Consider the following 13285-nt stretch of genomic DNA (forward strand, 5'->3'; position numbering starts at 1 on the left):
TTCAGATGTTGAAAGGCCTAGACAGAGAAGATGTCAAAAGGATGTTTCCCACGGTGGGAGAGTCTAGGACAAGAGGACACAGCCTCAAGATAGAGAGGTGTCCATTTAAAACAAAGATGTGGAGAAATTTCTTTAGCCAGAGGGTGTTGAGTTTGTGGAATCTGTTACCACATGCAGCTGTGGAGGCCAGGTCGTTGGGTGTATGTAAGGCAGAAATTGATAGAGTCTTGATTAGACATGGTATTAAAGGTTACGGGGAGAAGACTGAGGAGGGAAAGAGAAAGGTCAGCTCTGATTGAATGGCAGAGAAGACTTGATAAGCCACATGGCCTAATTCTGCTCCTATGTCTTGTGGTCTTAATCAATATATATTGTTGTCTTCCTTTGGAAGAACCTGAATGCTTAGAATAGAGATATGTTTAGCTTGGGGAGTTTGCAGTGGTAGTTAGCAGTGAGTTACAGGCCTAAGAAAATTAAGATGCAAAGCTAAGATCAATAAGGAATTAATATGCACATCAGAGTGGATTTTATGCTAGTTGTATCTGTAAGCTTAGAAATTTTATTCAACACTTCCTGAAATCTCTGACTATTCTTCCTTAGTAATAAATAAAAGAGACTCTGCAGATGCTGGAAATCCAGAGCATTATACACAAAATGCTGGAGGAACTCAGCAGTTCAGACAGCATCTATGGAGAGGAATAAAAAGTCAGCATTTTGTGTTGGGACCCTTCAGATATATCCCTTTACATGTTTAATGTGTGGCGGGGTAGAAATTTGTCTCTACCAAGGAAGGTGTAAGGCATCCTTTCCCTCCGCTAGACTGCAGGTCACCCTTAGGCAATTTGAAGCACCTGCTTATCCCCCCCGCCCCCCGACTCGGTTAATGTGAAGCCATAGGAACCCGTGGTGGATGGTCGTATGAGAAGCTGGTGCATATCATAATTCCTGGTTATGCGACTACTGATGCCAGGCAGACAATCTGAAGAGTATTGATAATGGCTGCGGTCACCCATCTTGTAGAGGCACTGCCCAGAAGAAGGCAATGGCAAACCCTTTAGAAAAATTTAGCAAGAACAATCATGGAGATGGAAAGGCCATGATCGCTCACGTCATACAACACAGCACAGAATAAACAAACAAGTGCACAAGCCATTTTGTAAAGTCTCAAACAGACATGGTTGATGTCATTTCTATAACTTTTAATAAGCACTTCTTATATTTCTATAAAAATTCTAATCTTACAACACCACAAAACACAGGAGCAGAATTATTCCATTCAACCCATCAAGTCTGCTAAGTCATTCCATTATGGTCGATTTATTATCCCTCTCAACCCCAATCTCCTGCCGTCTCCCGATAATATTTGTCACCCTGACTTATCAAGAACCTATCAAGCTCTGCTTTCTTATGGTCTATGGTCTTAATCCAATGACTTGGCCTCCAGAACTGACAGTGGCAATGAATTCCTCAGATTCACCACCCACTGAATAAAAATTATATATTTTATAGTGTTTATATATATGTCTCAATATTATAAGATAAATTGTTTTCTTTGTCTTGTAAGTAGATGCATGAATGTTCATCCAAGATACAAATAGATTAATTATTGACCTCACCTACCTCAGGATATCTAACAATTATGAGATGGTATTTAAGAGGAGTTTAACCTTGCCAGTCTTGGGGGGAATTAGTCTTTAGTTGTGACTACTAAATGTACAGTATCTGAGAGTGTTGATCACAAATTGAACTCACTTTTGCACATTTGGCACATCAGATTTAAAGAAACTCATTATGCGGGATAACTGCATCGCAGTTTGAACACCATTTATGAAGCAAATTGTGACATTATTTTCAATGCCGTTAGGTTATATTCAGACCAGGACTTCATCTGCCCTCATAGGGCAATATAGTGTGTGTGCGGAAATCATGAGTAAGTCCATCATGCATTTCAAACTTCCAAAATCTGACTTTGGTCAAACAGTTTTGTGTAAATCGACAAAGATTATAGGAGGAGATATCTCACCTTAACCTGAGTAACACACACAAAATGTTGAAGGAACTCAACAGGTCAGGCAGCATCTAAAGAAAAGAATAAAGAGCCGATTTTCCATGCGGCGACCCAAGAACGCGCTTTAGTTTGTATTACTCTAGATTTCCAGAATCTGTAGAATCTCTTGTGTTTATGATCAGATTAACCAGAATTTGGTCTTGTTTGGAAGACAGCACCAGGAGTAAAGGCACTAAGAAGATGAATCTTGCAACCACATTTTCCACTAGCAGAGTATTTGTTACATTAAGATCGTTTCTGCTTTTGGTACATCTAATGATAGTTGATACTTTGTCATAGAAAAACAACAGAATAATCTCATTAATTTCTTGGCTATAGCTGGGCAGGGGATAAGCTCCCAATTAAATGCTTCCCATGGCGTGGGTTTCAAATGGCCTCTGACAGCCAAGTCCAGCTCCCAGCCTTCAAGCATGGCCTTCCTACTAAGCCCAGCAGAACAGTTTCTACTGAGAGGAGAAGGGAAAAGGTGGGCTACTGGTTCCTTAAAACTGGTCGCTTCGGGCAGACGGGACTCGTCAGCTGTGGTTGGCAGCTCATCTAGGCGAAGGAAAGCTGATCTCAAACCGCTGATAACTTGCAACTATACTCACTCATGGGGAGTAAACTCTGAGGAAAAATCTGGAGCTGGAGTCCTACATTGAGTTCAATGCTGACTGGTAACTCCTGTGCTGGTGCCAAACTGTTCCGGTCTTTGCCGTTCCCTTGGGTTCATCAGCTGTGTGGCGAGGGGGAGCCAGCTACCTGGGCAACAGGGTCCTCTCTGCATTGTACTGCCCAGGTCTGCACATCAGAACAGCTGGAAAACAACATTCAGGGTCGGCCCTGACCAACAGAGCCCTCTCTCACATTAATTAATTCAGCTACTCATGGGCTAACTGACCCTGCAGAACTTCAGCTACTGGACCATGTATTTATACTACAGCATTAATACAAGAACTGTCTGGCTAGCTAACAGCTTCTCCCTCCAGGCTGTTAGCAATTTTAGCACCCTGCGGCCACCCAGCACACAAATACACCCTGTCTGAATGCCCTGTCACTTTCCCCAATTCACCATCACACTCTCATCCTGCACCGGTCACTTTTCATCCTCTATTGCCACTGTTTCATATCTTTATACGATTACTTGTTCCATTATAATAGTGCCAGTAATGTTATACTGTTTTACACAAACACTCCCCTTGTACTTTATGTCAACCTGTCGGTCTTCAGGCCCTGCCACTCCGGACTTGTGCTAATTTTATTTTGTGACTCTATGTGCTGGATTGTAACTATCTGAGCTGTGTGCAACTGTATGTACAGGAGAGAAGGCAGGAGATGGGGGCTGAGAAGGAAAATAGATCAGTCATGATGAAATATTGGAGCAAACTTGATGGGCCAAATGGTCTAATTCTGCTCCTATATCTTATGGTCTTATTAACCTGCTGCCAACTTTGACTGTGGGAGAAAACCAGAGGAAACGCACATGTACACAGGAAAAACATGCAAAATTTCTTGTAGAGAATGCCCAAAATGTACTCTGATGCCTCAAGCTATAATAGCGTCCCCTCCATTAAACAAAAATTGTAGGTAAAAAGCAATGATTTACAACTCATTATCAGTCTGAGTCCACTTACCACCTCAGGAAATGTACAAGTATAACCGAGGAGTTCCAGTTATTGGACTTGGAGGGCATTACCTTGATTCGAGGAGGTTCACTGATAGTCCCCTGCTGCTGGGCTATATATTGCATGCAAGCCCATGCTGATAACAGATCAGCTTTCAACTTATATCTCTACTCCACTTACGTCAAAGCAAGTTAAACAGATTTTACAGAAACTCGGGAATCTTTTATCAGAGTAATTCGAATTTGCTGTGGTATAAATTTTAGTTGAATCAGATGGTAGTTTGCCTTTTATCTTCATAGCTTTAATGGATCTTTAAAATTAAATGTTCCATTTGTAGTTTCTCATAACTTGTGATTCTGTGGAAAACATCTGTGCATAAAATTTATCCAAATAACCTTACAATATTTAAACATGCCTTTGTAGCTGTTAAATATCCAGAAAGACTCTTTCAGTGACCATTCCTGATGTTGTATACGTCCTGGACATTTCGGACTGTGACCCTTCATCTTTCCTGACGGAGGGTCTCAGCCTGAACGCTGACCCTTTATTCCCCTCCACAGATGCTGCCTGACCTGCTGAGTTCCTCCAGCATCTTGTGCGTGTGGCTCAGTTTTCCAGCATCTGCAGAATCTCTTGTATTTCAGAGGATATTTACTTCCTCATCAGTACTTCTAGCAAATTCAAACCTGCTCACAATTTCTGTTAACATAGTGACCAGAGAATATAACTCTGATAAAAATATATAGGCTTTACAGACTTTGGAAATGTAGGTACCATTTTCTGTGCAAATATCAAAATTATGCATTAACCGCTACAGTAGCATAATGGTTAGTGTGATGCTACTACAACTCAGGGCGACAGAGTTCAGAGTTCAATTCCAGCACAGTCTGTGAAGAATTTGTACATCCTCCCCAAAAACACCTGAATGCTCTGGATTCCTCCCACAGAGCAAAGTTGCACCAACTCATAGGTTAATTGTAAATGACCCCAAGATCAGGTAAGAGATAAACAGATGGGTCACTGGGCGGTGTGACTCATTGGGCTGGAAGGGCCTGTTCCTATCTCTAAATAAATATGAATACATTGATCTACAACACAGCATGAAAGTACAATTCCCAAGTGTTTGGAAACTTATGATTTTCAAATTCAATTAATGTTAATTCATGACTTAATAGAACACAATGCCACTTTGATAAATTTAGCTTGCATGTCAGGCAATAATCAGAAATTAAGAGGACCATTATCTTAATTCATCAGATGCCAATGCAGAGAGGCTGCTGATGAATACCAATATCTTTCAGTGCACAACCACTGAAGATACAGGTATTGAACTCTGAACTTCGACACCACAAGGCCACGAATTCTACAAAATAGATTTACTAGAATGTTACCTGGGTTTAAGCACCTAAGTTACAGAGAAAGGTTGAACAAGTTAGGTCTTTGTTCTTTGGAGCATAGAAGGTTAAGGGGGGACTATCGAGGTATTTAAAATTATGAGGGGGATAGATAGAGTTGATATGGATAGGCTTTTTCCATTGAGAGTAGAGGAGATTCAAACAAGAGGACATGAGTTGAGAGTTAAGGGGCAAAAGTTTAGGGGTAACACCAGGGGGAACTTCTTTACTCAGAGAGTGGTAGCTGTGTGGAACGAGCTTCCAGTAGAAGTGGTAGAGGCAGGTTCGATATTGTCATTTTTAAAAAATGGATTGGTATATGGACAGGAAAGGAATGGAGGGTTATGGGCTGAGTGCAGGTGGGTGGGACTAGGTGAGAGTAAGCGTTCGGCATGGACTGAAAGGGCTGAGATAGCCTGTTTCTGTGCTGTAATCGTTATATGGTTATGTTATAAGGTGTTATAGTGTCGCTCTAACCACTACACTACCAAATTTCAGCCAGTGCACAGCCGATACCTATTACCAACTTCTCTTGTTTGTTTCTTGGGCTTCTAAGAGTGCTTGAATTTGAATGTATTTAGTTTTAATTATTTCTCTTTAACAAAAACAGAAAATGTGGGAATTACTCAGCAAGTTAAAAACTTGAAGGGTAAATTCTGTTTCTCAATGTTAGTCACATAACAACTTATACATCTGAAAATTTCCAGCATTTTGTATTTTATTTTTCATTCCCAGCTTCCCTTCAAAAGATTGCTGATGGTACTATGTAAGAAATCAATAAAAATGTTGAAAAAGAAAGATGCTGCTGGCCTCATCAGCAGCAATGATGAATTTTGCACACAGAAAGGATGTTGAGAGGCTGATCAAATGCTGTGAGAACCATGAGCTGACTCTCAATGTGAACAAGACAAAAGAGATGATTGTGGACATCAGGAAGGCAGAGATCAACCACTCTCCATTGCACATCAATGACTCTGCCATGGAGAGAGTGAAGAAGTTGAGAAGCAGGACCTCAAAGGTCTACGGGAATATTTCCTGTGCCATGCGGCAGTGAGAATAGGAATAGAATGAGGTGGAGGAGAAATGCATGGCTGTGGGATTGGAGCAGGGGGCAGGGACTCAGATTTCTGGATCATTGGGACCTCTTCTGGGGCAGGTGTGACCTGTACTAAAAGGACGGGTTGCACTTGAATCCCAGGCAGACCAATATCCTGGTGGAAAGGTTCACTAAGGCTGTTGGGGAGAGTTTAAACTAGAATTGCTGGGGGGTGGGAACCGAACTGAAGTGATGGAGGAAAGGGAGTTTGTCTCACAAATAGAGAAAGCTTGTAGACAGTGCAAAACGGAGGATAGGCAGGTGATAGGGAAGGGATACGCGCAGTCCGATGTGTCTATTTTAATGCAAGGAATATCATGAATAAAGCAGATTAGCATAGTGCGTGGATCAATACTTGGAGCTATGATGTTGTGGCCATTACAGAGACTTGGATGGTGCAGGGGCAGGAATGGTTACTTCAAGTGCTAGGCTTTAGATGTTTCAGTAAGGACAGGGAGGGTGGCAAAAGAGGTGGTGCAGGATACTGTTGATCAGAGATAGTGTCACGGCTGCAAAAAAGGAGGAAATCATGGGGGGTGGTTGTCTACTGAATCTCTGTGGGTGGAAGTTAGGAAAAGGAAGGGGTCAATAACTCTAATGGGCGTTAACCGGCTGGCGGCATAGTGGCATCAGCACTGGACTTCGGGGCGAGAGGTCCCGAGTTCGAATCTGGCCGGCTCCCTTGCACGCTCTCCATCCATGCCTGGGTTGAGTGTCGAGCTAGCAACTCAACCTTGTAAAAAAAAACCTGGAGAGGGATGGGCTTCACCAGGTTTCAGGTTTCAGACACAAACAGGGACATCGAGGAGCAGATAGGGAGACAGATTCTGGAAAGGAGTAATAATAACAGTATTGTTGTGGTGGGAGATTTTAAGTTCCCAAATATCGATTGGCATCTCCCTAGGCAAGGGGTTTAGATGGGGTGGAGTTTGTTAGGTGTGTTCAGGAAGGTTTCCTGACACAATATGTAGATAAGCCTACAAGAGGAGAGGCTGTACTTGATCTGGTATTGGGAAATGAACCTGGTCAGGTGTCAGGTCTCTGAATGGGGGTGCATTTTGGAAATAGTGATCAAAATACTATCTCCTTTACCACAGCATTGGAGAGGGATGGGAACAGACAAGTTAGGGAAACATTTAATTGGAGTAAGGGGAAACATGAAGTTATCAGGCAGGAACTTGGAAGCATAAATTGAAAAGAGACTTTCTCAGAATGTATGGCAGAAATGTGCCATATGTTCAGGGGATATTTGTATGGGGTTCTGAGTAGGTACGTTCCAATGAGACAGGGAAAGGATGGCAGGGTACAGGAATCATGGTGTACAAAGGCTTTTCAAAATCTAGTCAAGAAGAAAACTTTACAAAAGGTTCAAAAAACTAGGTAATGATAGAGATCTAGAAGATTGTAAGACTAGCAGGAAGGAGCTTAAGAATGAAATTAGAAGAGCCAGAAGGGACTACGAGAAGGTCTTGGCAAGCAGGATTAAAGAAAACCCCAAGAGAGGTACCCCAGGCTACTGTGGGAGGTAAGGGAGGAAACGGCTGAGCCTCTGGCAATGATCTATATATGATCAATGGGGATGGGGGAGGTTCCGGAGGATTGGAGGGCTGCAGATGTTGTTCCCTTATTCAAGAAATGGAGTAGAGATAGCTCAGGAAATTATAGACCAGTGAGTCTTACTTCAGTGGTTGGTAAGTTGATGGAGGAGATCCTGAGAGGCAGGATTTATGAACATTTGGAGAGGCACACTTGGAAGTAGGTACAGAGGAGATGTCAGGGTAAGTTTTTTAAGCAGAGAGTGGTGAGTGCATTGAATGGGCTGCTGGTGGCGGCAGTGGATGTGGATACAATAGGGTCTTTAAAGAATCTCCTGGATAGGTACACGGAGCTTAGGAAAATAGAGGGCTATGGGTAACCCTAGGTAATTTCTTAAGTACACGATCGGCACAACATTGTGGGCAGAAGGGCCTGTATTGTGCTGTAGTTTTTCAATCTTTCTTATGTTTCTACTCAATGTGAAGCCTCATCGGTGCCTTTTAAAGCCTCAGCGTCACATCATTGCTCTTGTATTCCAGGACTTCTGCGTTCCTCACCACTGGTTCAACATGCAAGTTAACCTATAGAACCATAGAAACATAGAAAAACTACAGCACAATACAGGCCCTTCGGCCCACAAAGTTGTGCTGAACATGTCCCTACCTTAGAAATTACTAGGGTTACCCATAGCCCTCTATGTTTCTAAGCTCCATGTACCTATCCAAAAGTCTCTTAAAAGACCCTATCGTATCCGCCTCCAGCACCAATGCTGGCAGCCCATTCCACGTGCTCACCACCCTCTGAGTAAAAAACTTACCCTGACATCTCCTCTGTACATACTCCCCAGCACCTTAAACCTGTGTCCTCTTGTGGCAACCATTTCAGCCCTGGGAAAAAGCCTCTGACTATCCACATGATCAATGCTTCTCATCATCTTATACACCTCCATCAGGTCACCTCTCATCCTTCATCGCTCCAAGGAGAAAAGGCCGAGTTCACTCAACCTATTCTCATAAGGCATGCTCCCCAATCCAGGCAACATCCTTGTAAATCTCCTCTGCACCCTTTCTATGGTTTCTACATCCTTCCTGTAGTGAGGCAACCAGAACTGAGCACAGTACTCCAAGTGGGGTCTGACCAGGGTCCAATATAATTGCAACATTACATCTCGGCTCCTAAATTCAATTCCACAATTGATGAAGGCCAAAACACTATATGCCTTCTTAACCACAGAGTCAACCTGCGCAGCTGCTTTGAGTGTCCTATGGACTCAGACCCCAAGATCCCTCTGATCCTCCACACTGCCAAGAGTCTTACCATTAATACTATATTCCGTCATCATATTTGACCTACCAAAATGAACTACCTCACACTTATCTGGGTTAAACTCTATCTGTCACTTCTCAGCCTAGTTTTGCAACCTATCAATGTCCCGCTGTAACCTCTGACAGCCCTCCACACTATCCAGAACACCTCCAACCTGTGTCATCAGCAAACTTACTAACCCAACCCTTCATTTCCTCATCCAGGTCATTTATAAAAATCACGAAGAGTAAGGGTCCAAGAACAGATCCCTGAGGCACACCACTGGTCACCGACCTCCATGCAGAATATGATCCATCTACAACCACTCTTTGCCTTCTGTGGGCAAGCCAATTCTGGATCCACAAAGCAATATCCCCTAGGATCCCATGCCTCCTTACTTTCTCAATAAGCCTTGCATGGGGTACCTTATCAAATACCTTGCTGAAATCCATATACGCAACATCTACTGCTCTTCCTACATCAATGTGTTTAGTAATGTCCTCAAAAAATTCAATCAGGCTCGTAAGGCACAACCTGCCCTTAACAAAGCCATGCTGACTATTCCTAATCATATTATACCTCTCCCTTTTTTGAATAAAGGAACAACATCTGCAACCCTCCAATCCTCTGGAACCCCTCGCCTCCCACAGTAGCCTGGGGTACATCTCATCTGGTTCCGGCGACTTATCCAACTTGATGCTTTCAAAAGCTCCAGCACATCCTTTTTCTTAATATCTACATGCTCAGATTTTTCAGTCTGCTGCAAGTCATCACTACTATCACCAAGATCCTTTTCCATACTGAATACTGAAGTAAAGTACTCATTAAGTACCTCTCCTATCTCCTCCAGTTCCATACACACTTTCCTACTGTCACACTTGATAGGTCCTATTCATTCACGTCTTGTCCTCCTGCTCTTCACATACTTGTAGAATGCCTTGGGGTTTTCCTTAATTCTGTCCGCCAAGGCCTTCTCACAGCCCCTTCTGGCTCTCCTAATTTCCTTCTTAAGCTCCTTCCTAGTAGCTTTATAATCTTCTGGATCTCTAACATTATCTAGCTCTCTGAACCTTTTGTAAGCTTTTCTTTTCTTCTTAACTAGATTTATTACAGCCTTTGTACAGCACGGTTCCTGTACCCTACCATTATTTCACTGACTGATTGGAATGTACCTATGCAGAACTCTACACAAATATACCATTTGCCACATTTCTTCCGTACTTTTCCCTGAGAACATCTGTTTCCAATTTAAACTTCCAATTTCCTGCCTGATAACCTCATAATTCCCCTTACTCCAATTAGATGCTTTTCTAACTTCTCTGTTCCTGTCTTTCTCCGATGCTATTGTAAAGGAGATAGAATTATGATCACTATCTCCAAAATGCTCTCCCACTGAGAGATCTGACGCCTGACCAGGTTCATTTCCCAATACCAAATCAAGTACAGCCTCTCCTCTTGTAGGCTTATCTACATATTGTGTTAAGAAACATTTCTGAACACCTAACAAATTCCACCCCACCTAAACCCCTTGCTCTCGGGAGATGCCAATCAATATTTGGGAATTTAAAATCTCCCATCACGACAACACTGTTATTATTACACCTTTCCAGGATCTGTTTCCCTATCTGCTCCTGATATCCCTTTTACTATTGGGCAGCTTATGAAAAACACCCAGTAAAGTTATTCACCCCTTCCTGTTCCTAATCTCCACCCACAGAGACTCCGTAGACAATCCTTCCATGGCGTCCACCTTTTCTGCAGCCGTGACACTATCTCTGATCAACAGTGCCACGCCCCCACCTCTTCTGTCTCCCTCCCTGTCCTTTCTGAAACATCTAAAACCCGGCACTTGAAGTAACCATTCTTTTCCCTGAGCCATCCAAGTTTCTGTAATGGCCGTCACATCATATCCCCAAGTACTGATTCATGCTCTAAATGCATCTGCTTTTTTCACAACACTCCTTGTATTAAAACAGACACATCTCAAACCTTCAGTCTGAGCGCGTCCGTTCTCTATCACCTGCCTATCCTCTCTCTCATACTGTCCCCTAGCTTTCTGTATTTGTGAGCCAGCCTACTGTGCTCTGAACCCAATCTGTCTTGAAATTTTGTAGATGTTCCTTGTTCCTCACCAGTTACAATGATGTAACATCAGTGCCTGGGCTGTCTTACAGTACTTGATTCATGGCTTTCTACCAGAGTGTATGTTCAGATGCTACTCCAAAAATAAGCCTATTAGACTGATAAACCACCTTGTGAGTACAATATTAATAGTGAGAAACACTTTGGTTTCTTCTTCCATCACCATCTTCTCCCCATGATTGCCTGGGCTTCCTCTGGGTACTCCTGCAAACAGTCATTTAATTGGTCATTGTAAATTTTCCCACGACTAGGCTCAGATTAAAACGTGGCTCGAAAGGCTGGAACTCAACAAATAAATAACTATGTGTCAGCACACGTTCCGGGTCAAACATAGCATGTCCACAATGCTCAGCACGTTGCCGTCATGCACACACATACTTACCAAAATCAGGCTGAAAGATTACAAGCAACGAGATCACTTTTCACTGTTTGTAACAGCATTAAACAGCTTAAAACAAAAAAGGTTTATTTTTCTGTTAAGACAGGAATTTCTGATAAATACCTTCTCACTCACAGTCTAGTTCATTGTGCCGTAGGGAAGGTGTATAATTTTGAATGTGTTCTAGCTTTTAACCATTCAAGTGTAACAATCATAAAAGCCAAACTCACAACAAAGTGCCCATGGCAAACCGAACCTTCCCCGAACCAGGAGAAATAATCGACAAACATTTCATGATCCTGTAATGTACAGTAGCTTCTGATGCTTTATCCTTTGCATTGTACACCTGGGTTATCGAAACCAACAAGCAGATAAAACATTTGTGATCAGTCTCTGTGTCAAACTGGAAACCACTGAGACAGTCTTTGAGGTTCTCACAGGCCATGAACAACCTTCCAGCTTGCTTTTCCATACAGTCTCACGGCAGGCAACTCTACTCAGTTTCTAGATGTCTTCAGATTTTTACAGCATGTGATTCCTGTTAAAATAGTCATCTCAATAGTCATGTGTTGGCACGTGGCCTAGTGGGCAAGGCATCAGACTAGTAACCTGAAGGTCACTGGTTCGAGCCTCAGCTGAGGCAGCGTGTTTGTGTCCTTGAGCAAGGCACTTAACAACATGTTGCTCTGCGACGACACCGGTGCCAAGCTGCATGGGTCCTAGTGCCCTTCCCTTGGACAACATCGGTGGCGTGGAGAGGGGAAGGCCTGCAGCTTGGGCAGCTGCCGGTCTCCCATACAACCCTCCCCAGGCCTGCGCCCTGGAAACTCCAGGCGCAGATCCATGGTCTCTCGAGACTGACGGATGCCACCACCACCACCCCTTAAACATTTCACTTTTCCCCCCTAGTTTGAGTCTCACTGAACTGCAGTGAAAAAAAAGCCTGATTGCATTTACCTGTCTATATCCTTCATAATTTTGTATATCTTTATCAAATCTCCCTTCATGCTCCTACATTCCAGGGAATAAGGTCCTAACCTATTCAACCTTTCCCTAGAACTCAGGTCTTCAAGACCCGACAACATCCTTGTAAATTTTTATTTGTCGAATGTTTTACCCTCTTTCTTTCACAGCCTCCAAATCCCCTGATGTGGTGGCTCACACCAGTAGCTTACTCCAGTTTGTGAAACAAAGATGCTGAATAGAATCAATGAAAAACTACACACCAGGACAGACAGCCATTATGCAAAAGAAGACAAACTGTGCAAATCAAAATGAAAAACTAATAATAATAAATAATATTGAGAACATGAGTTATACAGTACTTGGAAGTGAGTGTCTTAGGTTGCGGAATTGGTTAGGAGTTGTGGAGAGTGAAGTTATCCATCCTGGTTCTCAAGCCTGTTGGTTAAAGGGTAATAACTGTTCCTGAACCTGGTGGTATGCAACCTAAGGCTCCTGTACCTCCTTCCTGCAGTAGCAAGATGAGGGAAAATTAACTGAAGACAAATAGAACCAGTAATTCAAGTCCGTGTTTATTATTTCTTCGGAGTACCTTAAATCCAGATTCTGTACAAGAAGGAACCAGTTGAAATTAAGAGAGCTGTTTGTCTAAATTGATCAATATATTAACAAATTGTGTTCAAAGAAATGCAAAATGAGACAGGTAGTTAATTGTAGTATTACTGACGCTGGTAAACTCTTTAAATGTTGATTGAAAATCATGTGCATCAGATGACTTGCAAAACATCATAGCTAGGA

General features: G+C 42.6%; 1 protein-coding gene across 1 annotated transcript in view; it reads right to left on the reverse strand.

Annotated features, from left to right (window-relative positions):
* LOC132400244 (four and a half LIM domains protein 2-like) overlaps positions 1-12868 on the reverse strand; it is a 55244-nt gene extending 42376 nt beyond the window's left edge. Inside the window, exon 1 of the mRNA XM_059981222.1 lies at positions 12850-12868. The gene's annotated coding sequence lies outside the window, so the exon portion shown is untranslated. The remainder of the gene's footprint in view (positions 1-12849) is intronic.
* Positions 12869-13285: the final 417 nt, after the last annotated feature.

This window comes from Hypanus sabinus, chromosome 10 (genome assembly GCF_030144855.1).
Source record: "Hypanus sabinus isolate sHypSab1 chromosome 10, sHypSab1.hap1, whole genome shotgun sequence".
NCBI classification, from domain to species: domain Eukaryota; kingdom Metazoa; phylum Chordata; class Chondrichthyes; order Myliobatiformes; family Dasyatidae; genus Hypanus; species Hypanus sabinus.